The 14343-nt window shown below is 42.8% G+C and overlaps 1 long non-coding RNA gene across 2 annotated transcripts in view; it reads right to left on the bottom strand.

The window, feature by feature from the left end:
* LOC122180395 overlaps window positions 1-2084 on the bottom strand; it is a 4565-nt gene extending 2481 nt beyond the window's left edge. The window contains exons 1-3 of one of the 2 annotated variants that reach the window (XR_006179045.1): window positions 2070-2084; window positions 392-500; window positions 179-262 (exon numbers count right to left, since the gene is read on the bottom strand). This is a non-coding gene — a long non-coding RNA (uncharacterized LOC122180395). Of the gene's footprint in view, window positions 1-178; window positions 263-391; window positions 721-2069 lie in introns of those variants that run through there. The other variant, XR_006179044.1, reaches the window with a different exon arrangement.
* Window positions 2085-14343: the final 12259 nt, after the last annotated feature.

The following is a 14343-nucleotide window of genomic DNA, read 5'->3' as shown; positions in this document are numbered from 1 at the left end:
AAAAACCGTAGTGGGAGCTGAACAGCAGCGCCATGCTGAAGCTGAACAGCAGGGGGAACCCGACAGTTGTCCCGCATCGGCCCCGGAAAAGCCGGGTGGGAGCCCGGCAGCCTTCTAATGGAGGCGCGGGATACCCGGAAGCCCCGGTGCGTGTCGTCCCTGAGCCCCCGGCACTCACAGCCTCCGTAGTTTCCCTGGCGGCAAAGCTGCTCAAGGGCTTCCATTGATCCTTGCTGTAAAAGGTGCCACTGCAGTTCTCACACTGCGACAGATAAAGAAAAACAAAACAGGAGCTTAGACAAAACAAACAAACAAACAACCCTCAAGTTTAAAACCAAACAATCAACCTGAACAGGAACCCACAAGAACAGCATCTTGCAACACTTCTTACCTAAGCAGCACCAGTGCTGGGCTTGAGGGCACAGCCTCATCCTGATCGCCTCTCCATCAAGAGGAGTAGGAGGAACTGCAGCACCCACAACCTTAGAGTTGTGTTTTGCCTCAAGAAATAAAGCAGCAATCCTGAGCCAACCGCCCCCAAACCAAGAAGTAGAAACCAGATGAGAGTACCATGATGACCCCCCCCCAAAAGAAAGGAGAACCCAGCTGCAGTTCTAAGCCAGAACCACAAAAAAGCAGGTAGAGAGCCCAGCAGCCTCTCAGTAGACACAGAGAACCACAAAAGTTCCCCCCATAGCTCTCAGGAGCCTCCAGTGAGGGTTTAAAAGGCTTTGAGGCAGGCCCTGCCCAGGGCTCCCAACAAGGCACAGCTGTGCCCTGGCAGCCCCGGCCCCACAGCACCTGCTTCGTTAGCACAGGTGGGTCTCATTAGGGCCATACTGGGATACTGACTACCTAGTTGGTTGCTTCTGCTCTCTCAGCTCTTGAAAATGATAGTTGGCTCTTTGCTTCTCAGGCAAGAGGTTCTTTGGATTTACATTGAGTTTTTTCATTTAATTAGAAAAAAAAAATAAAAATGAACCAGTCGCTGAAGAGTCCAATCCTAAGATACGAAGGGACCATTTGGAATAATCAGTAGTGACCTTCAGACAGCATAGATGATGTTGTCCGACACAGCTGCATCACGTAGCTCCCTTCCTCACAATAAGTCTCGCTAAAACAGCAGACCCCGATCTCGCTCCGGGTTTGTGTGCCGAGTGACTGATCCGGTTTTGCTAGACAGTGCAGCCTAACAAAACCTGTGTAGCCTAAGAAAAGGCATCATTAGGTGAGTTTTGCTCCAGAAGCAAAGCAAACAAAGCAAGAGCTGAAAAGAACCAAAAATGTATCAAGCTGACAAAAAGACATCGGTGGGAAGTGAAAGACAATAGAAACAATGATAACAGCATTGTCGCGTGCTTTTGTTACACGACCAATTGCGGATGCACTGCGCAGTCAGAAGTATTTCAGATTGCTGTGTATATGCCACAATCACTTCTTTACAAATATGTAGATCCTCGCCCACAAAAGCTTTTTTTTTTTTTTTTTTCAGTGCAACAATTCTAGATCAAATGGTTTCCATTTCAACGGCTCAAAGAAAATAGCGCAATCCAGAAATAGTATTAACATCCATGATTGCTCTGGCGGGGATTACTGAAGCACAGTCATTCTGGCATTTATCAGTATGCATTCTTCATTTCCATAGTCATCTGAATTGGTCTTACTCTGTCTTAACTCGGCCTGACATAGACTACTTGCAAAACTAAGTATAAAGCTGAGTAATCTGGGACAATAGTTAAAATAGACACTTACATAGATGCTAGAACTAAACAGCAAATGCCATTTTTTTTTTTTTTTCTTTTTTAATAAGTTTATCTGGTATGAAACTGCTATAACTAACTTCTTTTGAACATTTCTCTGTGGTTTTGTGCATTGTATCTCCAGTCACTGAATCTGAGGCTTCGGTATAAACATAAATTCTCCTCATTGAACGTTCACAGCTCTGGTGAAGATCAGTCCTGGGACACGCGAAGCGTTGTCCAGTAGGGAGCCTACCTGGAACAGCTGAAATAAAAACTTTTCATTTTCCTGCAATGCCAAAGCCATACATTGCAGAAAAAAACACCTACACAATGTCAGAATGTACGTTTTCACTTGCCCATTCCCCTTGTCCTAGCAAACCAGCACATCTGTCAGACCAGAGGTTGCAGAACAAGGCGTGCAGCAGAGCGCCCCGGGGACCTGTGTGGATTTTGGTGCTTGCTGCCAGACTCCCCAGTGTTGCAAAATGAGGCCTTTGGCCACACTGCAGTTGTAAATAAGTTGGAGCCGGGAGGAAAACACCAGAACTGCTCAATGTGCATATGCTGGGGTATGTCAATTTTAGGAGAGTGGTGATGAGAAATACAACAAAAGGCAGGATCAGCCCTTCCAGGCAGCTCAGGTTATTTCCACATTGCAAAATACTTTAGGAAATGGGCAATTTTTTTCTACTAAAGCTTGGGAAAAAAAAAAGGAAAAAAGAAAAAAGAAAAAAAAGACAGAGTCCACTGGTCACACGGCTTTGTTTCTTTCCTTGGCAATTCGGAAACAGTTGCTGACTCAGTGGCTGGATTTTGTCTGGGAATTCACTGCATCTCCTCAGTGGCTTTCCCCTGTGCTCGCTCCCTCCAGCCACTTGTGTGTTGATATCCAAACCACGTAGCCCGTTTATGACTACCAGCAAGATCAGTCATCTCAAGGTTTCCTTAATAACAGAGTTTGTTTCTGTGGTTACGTGGACTTTTAAAAGAAATTACTGGCATTCAGCTGAAGCAGTAGCTGCCTGAGTCTGGCTGTTACTGGGGCTACTACTGGCTCCTATGATATGGAAGTCATTTCTTTTTTAACTCTGCAACACACGTGTCCCAGGTTCAAGAAATCCCAGCACTCAGGACCCCATCAGAATGTGCTACTTTATAGACAGTTAACGACTTGTACCTTATGCCTGTTAACTAATGTTAACATATTATTTTGTCAAAGTTGTCACTTAATTTGAAGAGCCAATTTTCTCCCTGAACTTCTTTCAAGACAGCAGTCGTATCCCCCTCAGCTCCTTTCTGCTGGATTTAACAGACAGATGAAGTTTATTTTCATAAGAGAAACGTCATCTTTTTTCCCTTCATATCCTCTCATTCCAAATCTTTTGCTTTGCCCACAAATAGTAAGAAATACACAGTGGTCCAGATGACACATCCTCATTGCGTCACCTAAAATAAATGATAGTGTTTATTTACAGCATCTGCAGGGAAATCCTCTTCCCCTGCAGGCCTTCTCATGGCTGCATCCAACAGATTAATGCACCCGTTTCTCTTTCCTGTCTTCAGTTCACCCAGCTGACAGGAGCCACTAACAGCTTTGCTGTGTTTGGGTCGTGGTCACCAGACAGGGCTGGCTGGGCTCCAGCTCCCTTTCTAGAGAGATGGACTTGGCCATTTTGCTTCAGTTCTAGTGGCTCAAAACTTTCCATTATAAGTTGCTGTTTTTGTTTGGTTTGCGTGGACCAAACTCAAATGTGTTCAGTATCACTTTTTCCTCACTTGCAGACTGCTCCAAGTTGTGGGTTTTTTTTTCCTCCATCTCAGAAAATGTGAATAATTTGTTTCTGAGGGCACGCCTGTGGAAGATTAGTTGTTAACATTAAATTCTTCCATCCGTTTCTTTGAAGAGCTTTACCCCCCGCTTACAGTGGAAAGAAACCTAAAATTTTGCAAGTAAACCCTCTCAGGAGGCATCTTTTGCTGTCCCCATGAAAATCTACCCAAACGTAGACTCACATAAACTTCTGAAAATTCCACTTGTTTGCTTCCACAAGCACACGTCTCATGCTGCTCTGCGGAGGCTGGGCTCGCACCTTGGGTGGAGAGAAAAGCCTGGGACCTGTTGCCCTGAGGACAACTTACTGCTGGTAATGGCAGAAGTGACAGCCCGTCTCTGTCCTCCCATTGCCTGTGTCTTTACTCATTCAGTCCAGCACAAGATCCTGAGGTTGACAGGGGTCTTCTGATGCTTTGCCTTAAGGAGGTGAGCACATCTGACTCTTGCAATGAAAATAGTTGCATTATACCTATGCCCAAATAAGGAGTAAAAATGTTTCAGAGTGGAAGTCCTGTATGCCCCGAGGAAATTTTCTCTCAGGAAGTTAAACCTTGATGTATTGGCACCAGGACGGACCACAAGCAGATAGATTCATAGAATCATAGAATGCCTTGGATTGGAAGGGACCTCAGGGATCATCAAGCTCCAAGCTGCCTGCTGAATGCAGAGCCACCAACTTCCGTAGGGGAGGTGCTCCAGCCCTCCGATCATCTTCGTGGCCCTCCTCTGAACTCTCCCCAACAGCTCCTCGTCTTTCTTGTACGGGGGCCCCAGATCTGGACACAGTACTTCAGACGGAGCCTCGCTAGGGCAGAGAAGACAGGGACAATCACCTCCCTGCCTTCTGGCAACCCCTCTTCTGGTGGAGCCCAGGATACCATTGGCCTTCCATGCTGCAAGGGCACACTGCTGGCTCATGTTAAGTTTTTCATCCATCTTCTTTGTTGATTTTCCCCTGGAGCCTCAGAGCCTCACGACTCTGCATTTTCTTAAATACACTGCCCTCAAGAGCCTGTGGAACAGTTATCCAGTGGGAATTGCTTCTGAGTGGGCTGTTGATATTTAAGCCTGTGAAGGTTGAATGTTTTGGGCCCTGGGAACACAGACTGCTTTTAAAGGCTGATAGTCCAAAGAAATATAATTATGCTACATTTATTTTATGGTCGTAATGATGTATGGTTTCTGAATTTTTTTTACTAATGTAGAATTTCTTTGCTGATGAAAGGGAAGATGTGGGAAATGCGCTACCTTAGACCAAGATCTTTCATACGATTAGACTTCCCTTCAAATAAAACTTGGGAGTGATCACTAGGATAGCAGAGACTGATCTATTTTGAATAGCTTCTGTATATAGCATCTGTCTTTGTGACTGTTAATGCTCTTGGTAAAAAAGGGTTAATTTAGTCCTAAAAGGATTATAGATCTGCAGGAGGGCCTATAATTAGTAAAATATTTGATGAGCCAGTACAGACCTTAAAACAAATTTTTCTCTGAAGCATGTGGAAGTATCACCACTTCCAGTACAGGAGAAAAGCAGAACTTCAGCTTCATGAGCAAAACATTTTGTTGACTGGCTGAATCGGCCTTATCTCCTGTAACTAACACAGAAGGCTGGAGAACGATAAAACTCCAGGGGAAAGGCTCCTTAAAACAAAACAAAACAAAAAATTCTTTTCAGTAAGGAGAGTCAATAACTAGATGTGATACTTGAAGAGAAGTCCATCCTGTGTCGGTACGGAAGATGCGAAAGACTCTTTAGCAGCTGAGAACTGCAATGTTCTCAGCTTTCAGTCTCAGTTCTCTTTGGCCCTGGAACAGCAAAGACAGGTATGCCTTGCAGGAAGCAGGAAGGTGGGGTTCTGGCCAAAGTGCTGGAAGACTGTGACGTAAGGTCTTGTGGATCCTGGTAGGAGAAAAGCAAGGACACTATTGCTGAAGTCTGGAAAGTGTTTGTGGGCCAGATGAAGCGTCTACATATAAAAAGTTCATCTGGCCAGAGCAGTAGGATCTAAAAATTAGGTCTGTATACCAAAAAAAGGTGATTGTCCACAAAATGACCTCTGCCAGCGATGTAAATCTTGTGTGTGCGCTTCACTTTGTTCTCACTGCTGCTGCCTTGCCTTGTTTTGAGCTTTGAAAGCAGTTATATCCTTATGCTAATTCCCCAATAAAAAACAAATAAAAATGCCAATAAGAATAGGCAGAGCATGTCAGTGAAATCCTGACTAAACGTGAGTTTTTCTCCCAGCGATATTCATCTTGGGACTTACCTTAGAAATGCATTCTTTCCTTCTATGATTTTATGTGTATATATGTGTGTGTGTGTGTGTGTGTGTAATTTAGTATGTTCAGCTCCTTGAAGTCAGTGGCGTGACAGTAATAAGCCTTTAAAATGAGGATGGGGACTTTGCAGTTGAGCTCAGGAAACTCTTACTGCTCCTAAGGGACTCTGAGGCAGTGATCGTGAGGGAGACTGACAAGCACACGGATGAGCTGGGAGCTCTGGCAGAGCAGGTGGGGTGAGGAAATGTAGAAATAGACATAGAGGGATAAATGGGAGGGAGAGAGGAAGGAAAGTCAGTCATACCCTGGGATTTGGAGGTGGTGACAAGAAAACTATATTTGCTGTGACTGTAACTAGTGAGCTGCTGGGACATCTGTCATCCCTACTTTTCAGCTCTATGGAAAATACTGGTAGGGCTTCAAAGTCGTATTCCCTTTTCAAAATGAAATCATCAAATAGCTGTTTCAGGAAGGATCATTGTCCACTTTAATCCCATGCATGATCTTTGCCTTTTGCCCTTGGTTTGTTAATTCACTCAGCTGTTTTGTGCACATTTATCAGACATGTAAGAGCCAGGCCAGCGTTTCTCATCCTTATCAAGGATGATACTTTGAGCTCTAAAGAAATGTACATGGGCAAAAGGCTTGAGATTTGTACATTGTATTAGCTGTTTCTAAAGCGTTAAAATCAGTGGTGCTTTATAGCCCTGTTGTGAACAGGGAAATATAGACTTTTAACTGATGGAGACATTTACCTGCAATGAAATGAGTTATGAAACCATTAGCATGTTTCTTTATCACAGGACACTGTTGGGAAATTCATTAACAGTTAACCCCTGGTTAAGTAGCAGGTCAGGCAGACAAACCGAGGATTCAATGTAAAGGTCTGTTACCTCTTGCAACAACCTTAGGTATGACTGCTCAGCTGGAGTGCTAGCATAAATCAGCAAGGTCTTGTCAATGTGCTTCCCCTGCTGCGATGTGGGAAAGACAGCATATTGTGATCTCAGGAGATACAAGACTGGTCAGCAGTTGCTCCGATGAATACTACCAAAGCAAATGACTATTCTGTGTGAATAAGTACAAACTCCCCGTGCATCCACATTAAAAAAACTAAGCAATCGGCAGTAAAATATGACTATGGCACGTAGGGAAAATAGTGGCTGTATTTCAAGTGTTCATGGAAAGGGTGTAGATTTATGATAATTCCTTACAGAAAGGCTGAATAAAAAAAGAGGCCAAATGTTTACAAGTAAATTATGTTGCTTGGGAAAAGTATTAGCAACTCATTAAAATACCGGAGAAAAAGTAGTCTGCTTTGCATCTTACCAGATCATGTCTAAAAGCATGCAGAGTTTGTGTTGCATTGAATCACTTGTGTTTTGGAGATGAAGGAAAGGCCTAAAAAGGTACAGCTCTAAAATAAAGAAGAAAGCTCAGCACCTTCCTAACAAATGGCTGCAAATGTTCAGCTTTTACCAAATCTTTTAATTCCACAAGCTAGGCTACTAAACGCTGGCAGTCAGTGCTTTGATTCCAGTTAGATCTAGCAGTTGGCACGCAGATAAAACTCCTGCTTTACTTGGAGAGTGTTTGTGCAGAAACAGAAAAGTCATTTAAAAGTTTTCCCGTTTGCCAGTCATTTCCTTCTCTGGACATCTTCTTAGGATGAGTGGACCTTGTATGGTGGCGTTTCTGGGCAAGGAATTGCTTTTCCTTGTTAAATGTTCTAGAATGGATTCTACAGGTGGCCCAATTGCCTCTATGTGGCAAAGTACCTAATAAATTCCTAAGCATTTTGCCTAAATAAAGGCAGGAGAAAGGGGCCTGTAATGAGAGTTCCACCATTCAGGCAAAAACTCAATCCCTAGGTCGCTTGTATCCACACTGTCACTTGAAGGGTTAAATGTTAAGTCCCTCAGTGGCACCCAGAATTGTTTCAGAAAGACCAGGTTCCACCGCAGCCCAGCAGGGACCTGACTTTGAATTGCTGCTGATCAAATTGAGGCAATCTGTGATCCTTTCCTGCTTCTGCTGGGAAGTTCACAAGGCATGTCATGAAAGGTTATCAGTGTAACTGAACCGGGAGCCGTTGCAGGATGAGACCAGTCAATTTCAAGTAGAAGGACAAAAGGTCAGAGAACTGCAAACCCAATACTGCCACCAGCATCTTGAGTTACGAGGTTACGGTACAGGGGAAAGAGGGGGATGAGGCGTAGCCTAGTAAACACTCAGGCAACTCTCAAAAATAGAAAGTGACATGAATCCCAATGGCAGAAATATGAAGCTACTGTACAGTACATGTTCACCTGCCATTATCACTTACATACGCTGAGAGGGAGGTCAACTGGCTCCAAACTCCTCTCTGAAGCTGAGAGATATTTTTAAACAAAGCTAATGCATTGAATTCAAATTAATCTGGCAGCAGTAGAGACTACTTGTGAGAGTATTTTAGAAAAGCTTCATTTTGGATAACCATACTTTGTGGTCATTTGGGTTATATCAGTGTTGATCCAGCAGTATACATTCAAGTACAACTTAGTATGGAAATTAAAGCTTTCCATCTGATCCTATTTTTGGTTAAACTACTGCATATTTCCCTTTCATCTGCAGTAGGCCAGAAACCAACTCTTCAAGCAACTGCTTTCAGTCCCCATTCTGTGCTTTTAAGAAAACCTTTAAAGTGTAGTTCATTCCTAGTGAAAACCCCTCGGTATCTTTGATTCTTGTTTCTCTCATCTAGTACTGCATCAGCAACAATGTGCTGGAGACTGTTGTTTGCTATGGTCGTAGATTGTAGGTGTGAGATTTATACTGCTATTACAAGTTGTCTTGAAAACAAATAATGCAGGCGTAAATAGTAACACAGCAAGAACATAGGCTAGAAAGTCTCAGTTTACATTTGACAAGAGAAGAGAAGTCAAATGAAGAAGCTTGGCCGAAGGTATTATTAACTGTTAACTTGTGCAAGCCAGAACCTGAGTTGTATCCAGCTATGCTTCTGAGTAAGCGCAGTGTGCTGGGTTAGTTGGAGTGCCAGGACCTCTTCAGTGCATGTCAACATTGAAACAAGCTGTAAAAAAGCAGGCTCTATTTTACAAATAGCTCCAAGGCTTTCAAAACTTAGGAAATCTCCTGAAATCTCTAATCAGACACAACTTTGTTGAAATCTCTGCTTGCAGAGTGAAAAGGTCAGTCTCTGTATTTAAGTTTTACTCTCTTACGCACACTGGACTTGCAAAATCTAGTGAAAAACGTTGAATCCAATAGTTCAAACAAATGTGTTTGTTGGACAGGACAATTTTTGGAACAAAATGTAATTGCCAAACATAGCCAGTGTAGTCACAATGGAATAAATCAAGTGGAGGGGTGAGGATCTCATTCAAAGACTCCTGTACAGAACAGCATTTCTATACTTGCTCTTTCTGTCCATGTCTCAATCTTACATGTTTCCAGTTGCAAGCTTTTGGAACTGTTGTGATCAGAAACTTTAATGGTGGTTTTTTGTTGGTTTTTTTTTTTCCTCATGTATTTATTTTTTTTCATATAAATAGCCATATATGAAATATGTTCTTATGTATTTGCATTAAGGCAGTTAGCCTGGAGACACAGTTGAGAAGGGGATTACAGTTAGTGTTGGTTACAGTAGGTACAGCTTTGAGCAGATAGGTAGAACCGTAGAATTGCTCAGGTCCAACCACAACCCAACCGTACTATCCCAACTCTAACAATAATGATGTTGGTGTTGTTTAGAAGCTGGAGTTGGAAAGATGAGTTGAACACCAGCAGTGGGAAACTGTACCTTAAGACTCCACATAACAAAGGCTGCATTGAGTACTTGTTTGTGAAGAATAGGGGGCGAGATCGCAGCAGGGTGGTTTTTCTGGAGTCTGAAAAAAATGGGCGCAATTTAACAGTAAGATGAGCAATCAGTACAGAACCTGGTAAAAGCTCATCTATAGTTACCTCAATATTTATATCTCTGCTACAATCATGCCAAACTTTTCCACACTGCTTATCAATTTCCTCAGTCAACAGAGACAAAACATATGTTTAGAAAATGTACTGATTCATTTTGGCCTTTTTTTTAAATGTTTTATTTTTATTTTTTTTATCATTATTGAATAACTGCCTGACTGTGTTAATAGTAACTAACTACAAATGATTACTTATGGTTGCTGTCATATGTCCTACCAGGTTTCTCAAGGTTCACTGAGAAATTAAACATCAAACAAGCAGCAAAAAAGATTGCAATAGCTAAATGCAACAAACTAAACAGTAATTTATGGGGATTCACAGAATAATGCTATTACCTCTGAGGGGTGTTTCTGCTAACCTTTGCTCCCTTTGTTCTATGATTAACCCAAATTATGCATAATCTGGGAAAGGAGCCAGTTTTGGGGGGTTATAAATTCCATTCAATTCATGTAAATGGACCAAGTGGATCAAAAGCTTATTTGTCTTGAACAGCACAGGCACATCACGGATGTTTTGCAGTCCCAGTGTGGTGGTTTGAGAAAATCGGATTCAGGGAGAGGAAGAACAAAGAGCAGTGTCACTCATTGTAGGCCATTTTTGCACACAGAATCACAGAATCACAGAACTGTAGGGGTTGGAAAGGACCTCCAGAGATCATCGAGTCCAACTCCCCTGACAAAGCAGGTTCCCTGCACCAGGTAGGGAACACCAGGTTTTTGTACTTGTTCCTAACTGTGTACTAACTATATGCTTGAAAAAAAAACAAGCAGATTTCCATATAAATTTAGGGAATCCAAGTAATATATAGTGATTATTGCACATCCTTATTGTTGGTTTTCCTTATACCGAAGGTGTTTGCACTGTACAAATAAAGAAACAACCTACTTAGAGCTTAGAAAATACCCTCTGTATTTTCTGTATCTTTCAGCCACTCATCCTTCCTGGTCACAGAGAGACACACAGTATTAATTCTATACTTCTATAACTCTGTATTTGTATGGCCACTAATTCTATAAACCTACCAGAATGTTATACCATTTCCTATGAATGCCTATGAAAGTTTCTGTGATGGTTTTCTCCTCTCTTTAAAGAAGTTTATGAAGAGCTTTCAGTGGACAGCAGACACAAGTTGGCCTGCAAACTCATGTGGCTCTTTGGGTGGTTGTGGTAATTTGTCAGTTGGGTGAGCGGTGCCTGCAGGGGGAGAGGATGTGATCCTTTGGAACAGTGCTGGGAGGTGGTAATGCGTTTTGATACAAAAGGTACCCCCTGCAGCCTCTGCATGGATTTGGCAAGAGGTGTGTGGGGTTGAGGAAGTAAGGCTTAGCCTAGTGCTCCAGCCACATTCAACAATTTAGAGGAAGATTTTTCCTCTGCCAAACTGCCAACAGGTCTTTGCAATATCAGTTCTAAGTTTAACAGATGAAGCAATTCATTTTGGAACACTTTTTCAACCAAAAGTCTGTTTCAAACATGTAAGTTTTAGATGTATTCCTTGAAAGTGTGTGGGGACAGATATTGTCACTTTGGCCGTGGCCATGAAACAGAACGATGTCTTCTGAAGGATGTTTTCTGAAGTGACATCACTGAAAAGCATGGAATATTCCCAGAAAGTAGAAGACAAATGAATATTTGAATGTGTTACTCATTTTTTAAAACAGCTGCTGAGTACTATAGATCTTACTTCACTTTTTGATTATTGATGCTTGGCAAAGAATGAACCAAGTGGATTTTACAAAATGCTTATACTTAATACAAGTCATACAAACCAACTAACTTTACTCTAAAGCCTTCTCCAGCAAAAGAACATGACAGCATATCTGCTATTTGCCTTATTGCTTCTCTGTTAATTAAAGAAAACTACTAAGAATTGATGCAGCAAGCGATCATCTTTCAGTGCCATTGTGAATTCTCCTCTGTCTTCTCACCTTTTGAAATGTGACCGGTTACGGTTATGGTGAAGGTGAAATTCTGTTGTGTGCAGGTTGAGGACTCTGAGGACTGCTTGCTAGAGCTGTGTTGCCCAAAAGCTTTGTGGATGTCTCGATGGCAGATCAGGAAAGCATGTGGTGCACTGCTTAACAGCCGGTGACACCTCTTTCTCTCTTCAGTGTGCCAACATAATGTTGAGAAGCTGTATTCCACTGGTCTCGTGGAGCTCTGGTGGTAGGAAACAGAAGAGCCCACGAGAAAAGCAGAGGTGATGCTTAAGCGGTAGAGGCTGAGAATGTGTGGAGGGCAAGAGGTGACAAGAGTGAGGCTTTCACTCTCTGTTTAGAGAAAGTACACTCGAGTACCTAGCGAACAAGCTACCGTACTCCTCTCTCAATTGATGCTGCCAGCAGAGGGGAGCTGTGGTGGGTGAGTAGGGCCTTCTGAAAACAGAAGTCTGAGAAGATGTGGGATGCAAAGGAGAATTCCTTTTTCGAGACAAATGGTAAACATGATTTCTCAGACGTGCTTGAAATTGCTTGCATTAACTAGAAATGAATACCAGGAATGAAGTGGGACAGCATGATGCTTGTTTACAAGTCAAGTTGCCAACTCTTTGGGCCGGCTTGTTTAATTTGTGTTGATTCTTGCCTTTTATGGTACATTAGTTCAAGACAGTATATGTGTGCTGGCGGAAACCGTTGGGTTGTGAGTCTGTACTTCAGGCTATTTATGCACTTGAGGGTAAAAGCACTCTGTAAATTCACACTTTGTGTTTCCTGGAGTCGTTTAAATGCATGAGACTGTGGATACCGGCGCATGAATAAAGACACTGACCCAAGACTGCTGTAGCTTTGCTGAAGCCGATAGTGCCTCTCTACTTTACACCAGCTGGAGATATGATCCATGCTGGCAAATTTGTTACAGCTGATGAGCAAAAACAGAAGCCTGGTTTATTCTTTCATGTGGAAAAGACTGTGTGGCTCTGATATTTTCATGCGTGTTTACGGATGGACACACCTACTTTTTGTCTCTTTTCTCTGCTGGTTGCTCCAAGCCATTGAAATGCTCAAATGCCTGAGGAAATATGCTTCAATGCCCTTTAAAAAAGAGCAGCACGTGGAAGCAAGGAATCCAAGCAGTATAGGTGTTAAGACATTTTCTCTTCAACATTTATAAGCGAGATAGATAGTCTTTCTTAATCTGAAAACCTCCTTTCTTTCCAACTGATCCTCATACATGTTGCAAAGACCAGTCTGGCCTCCTGTCCTTATTTGCTGTCCTCCTGCTTGGGATTTATTATTCTCTGGCTATACACAGGCATTTTCTCATGAAATAAAGGATAGGACATTACAGTTACTTGCAGTGGCTCCGTATCCCTTCCACAGAGGGTTTCAAGTGTTCATGCGCTACTTAAATATTGCAACAGTTGTTACACACTGAGCTCTTAGGTATCTTAAAATGCGTTGTTCTGTGCCAGCTGTTGTATATTCATTTCTGACTGCTGCTGAAGCCACATGTACTCTTGCTAGAGACATCGTCTGCTTCTTTTTCTAATTTTCTTTTCAGTGGCATTTTTGGGTTTTGTCTGCAACAGCACTCTTCGTCAGCTGAATCTCAGGGCTGCCTAAATCCTGGTACAGTGGTTTGCAGTTACAGCCTTGCCAGAGCAGTGGGTGCCTCTGCTGGGCATCCGTACGGTGCTGGTATCTAACTTACCACCATCCAGCACCAGATACAGAGTCTGCTCACTTGTGGAGCATCCTGGAGCCACCGTTAGGCGCAGAAGAACTGATTTCACTTGACTGAGTTTCTACCAAATGTGTGCGAGTGTATAGAGTTTATAAACTCTGTGCTATCTGCAGCAGGACAGTTTATGCTTAATCTGCTGTAACATCTGTAAAAATGAAGTTTCCCTTTTTCTCCCCTCTATCACTTCCAAAAATTTGACAGTCTGGAACCTGCAGGGTGAATCTGTACTGTATCAGCTCTGCATGGCTTGTGGCCACACTGTTTTTGATCTGGTAGTAGCCAGCCTAAATCTGCCTCATCAAATCCTGGCCTCAGGTTGTGCTTTGTGATCAGGAGCATGGTATGGAAAACTGGGTTTCCTGTCTGTCTAGCTGAAGGCAGAATGCGAACACCAGTGCTGTTCAGAATACCTAATTTTAGGACAGTCAGAAACATGGCCAAGGAAAAGAAATAAAGGGGACCCTTGATGGTGTGGAGTCACCTGTTGCCACTGCTTTTTTAAAAATATGTATTTGTGTGTAATTGTTTTGATGGGCATTCTAAAAAGCAAGAATGGCCCCAGGTACACGCGAATATTTCCTTTGTGCCTTTATGAGCCCCCTTGGAAGAGGTTGATGTTTTGTTTCTCTGAGGGCTAGAAGTCACCGTGTAAGCAGTTGTGGTACTGGAGAAAAGGGTGTCAGTTATCTCGCTTGCAGGTGGAATGCTTCACAAGCTGCCTAAAGAGCCACTGACTGCTAGTGGCGTCACTGCGCTGTTTGGAGGCTCTGGCAGAGTGCGGTGACCAAAATCTTGTGCAAGACTGTAGAGCTCTCTGGATAT

Source organism: Lagopus leucura, unplaced genomic scaffold (genome assembly GCF_019238085.1).
Source record: "Lagopus leucura isolate 7727_CA_CO unplaced genomic scaffold, USGS_WTPT01 Super-Scaffold_100004, whole genome shotgun sequence".
Classification (NCBI taxonomy): Eukaryota; Metazoa; Chordata; class Aves; order Galliformes; family Phasianidae; genus Lagopus; species Lagopus leucura.
This window is presented reverse-complemented; position numbering and strand designations above follow the sequence as displayed.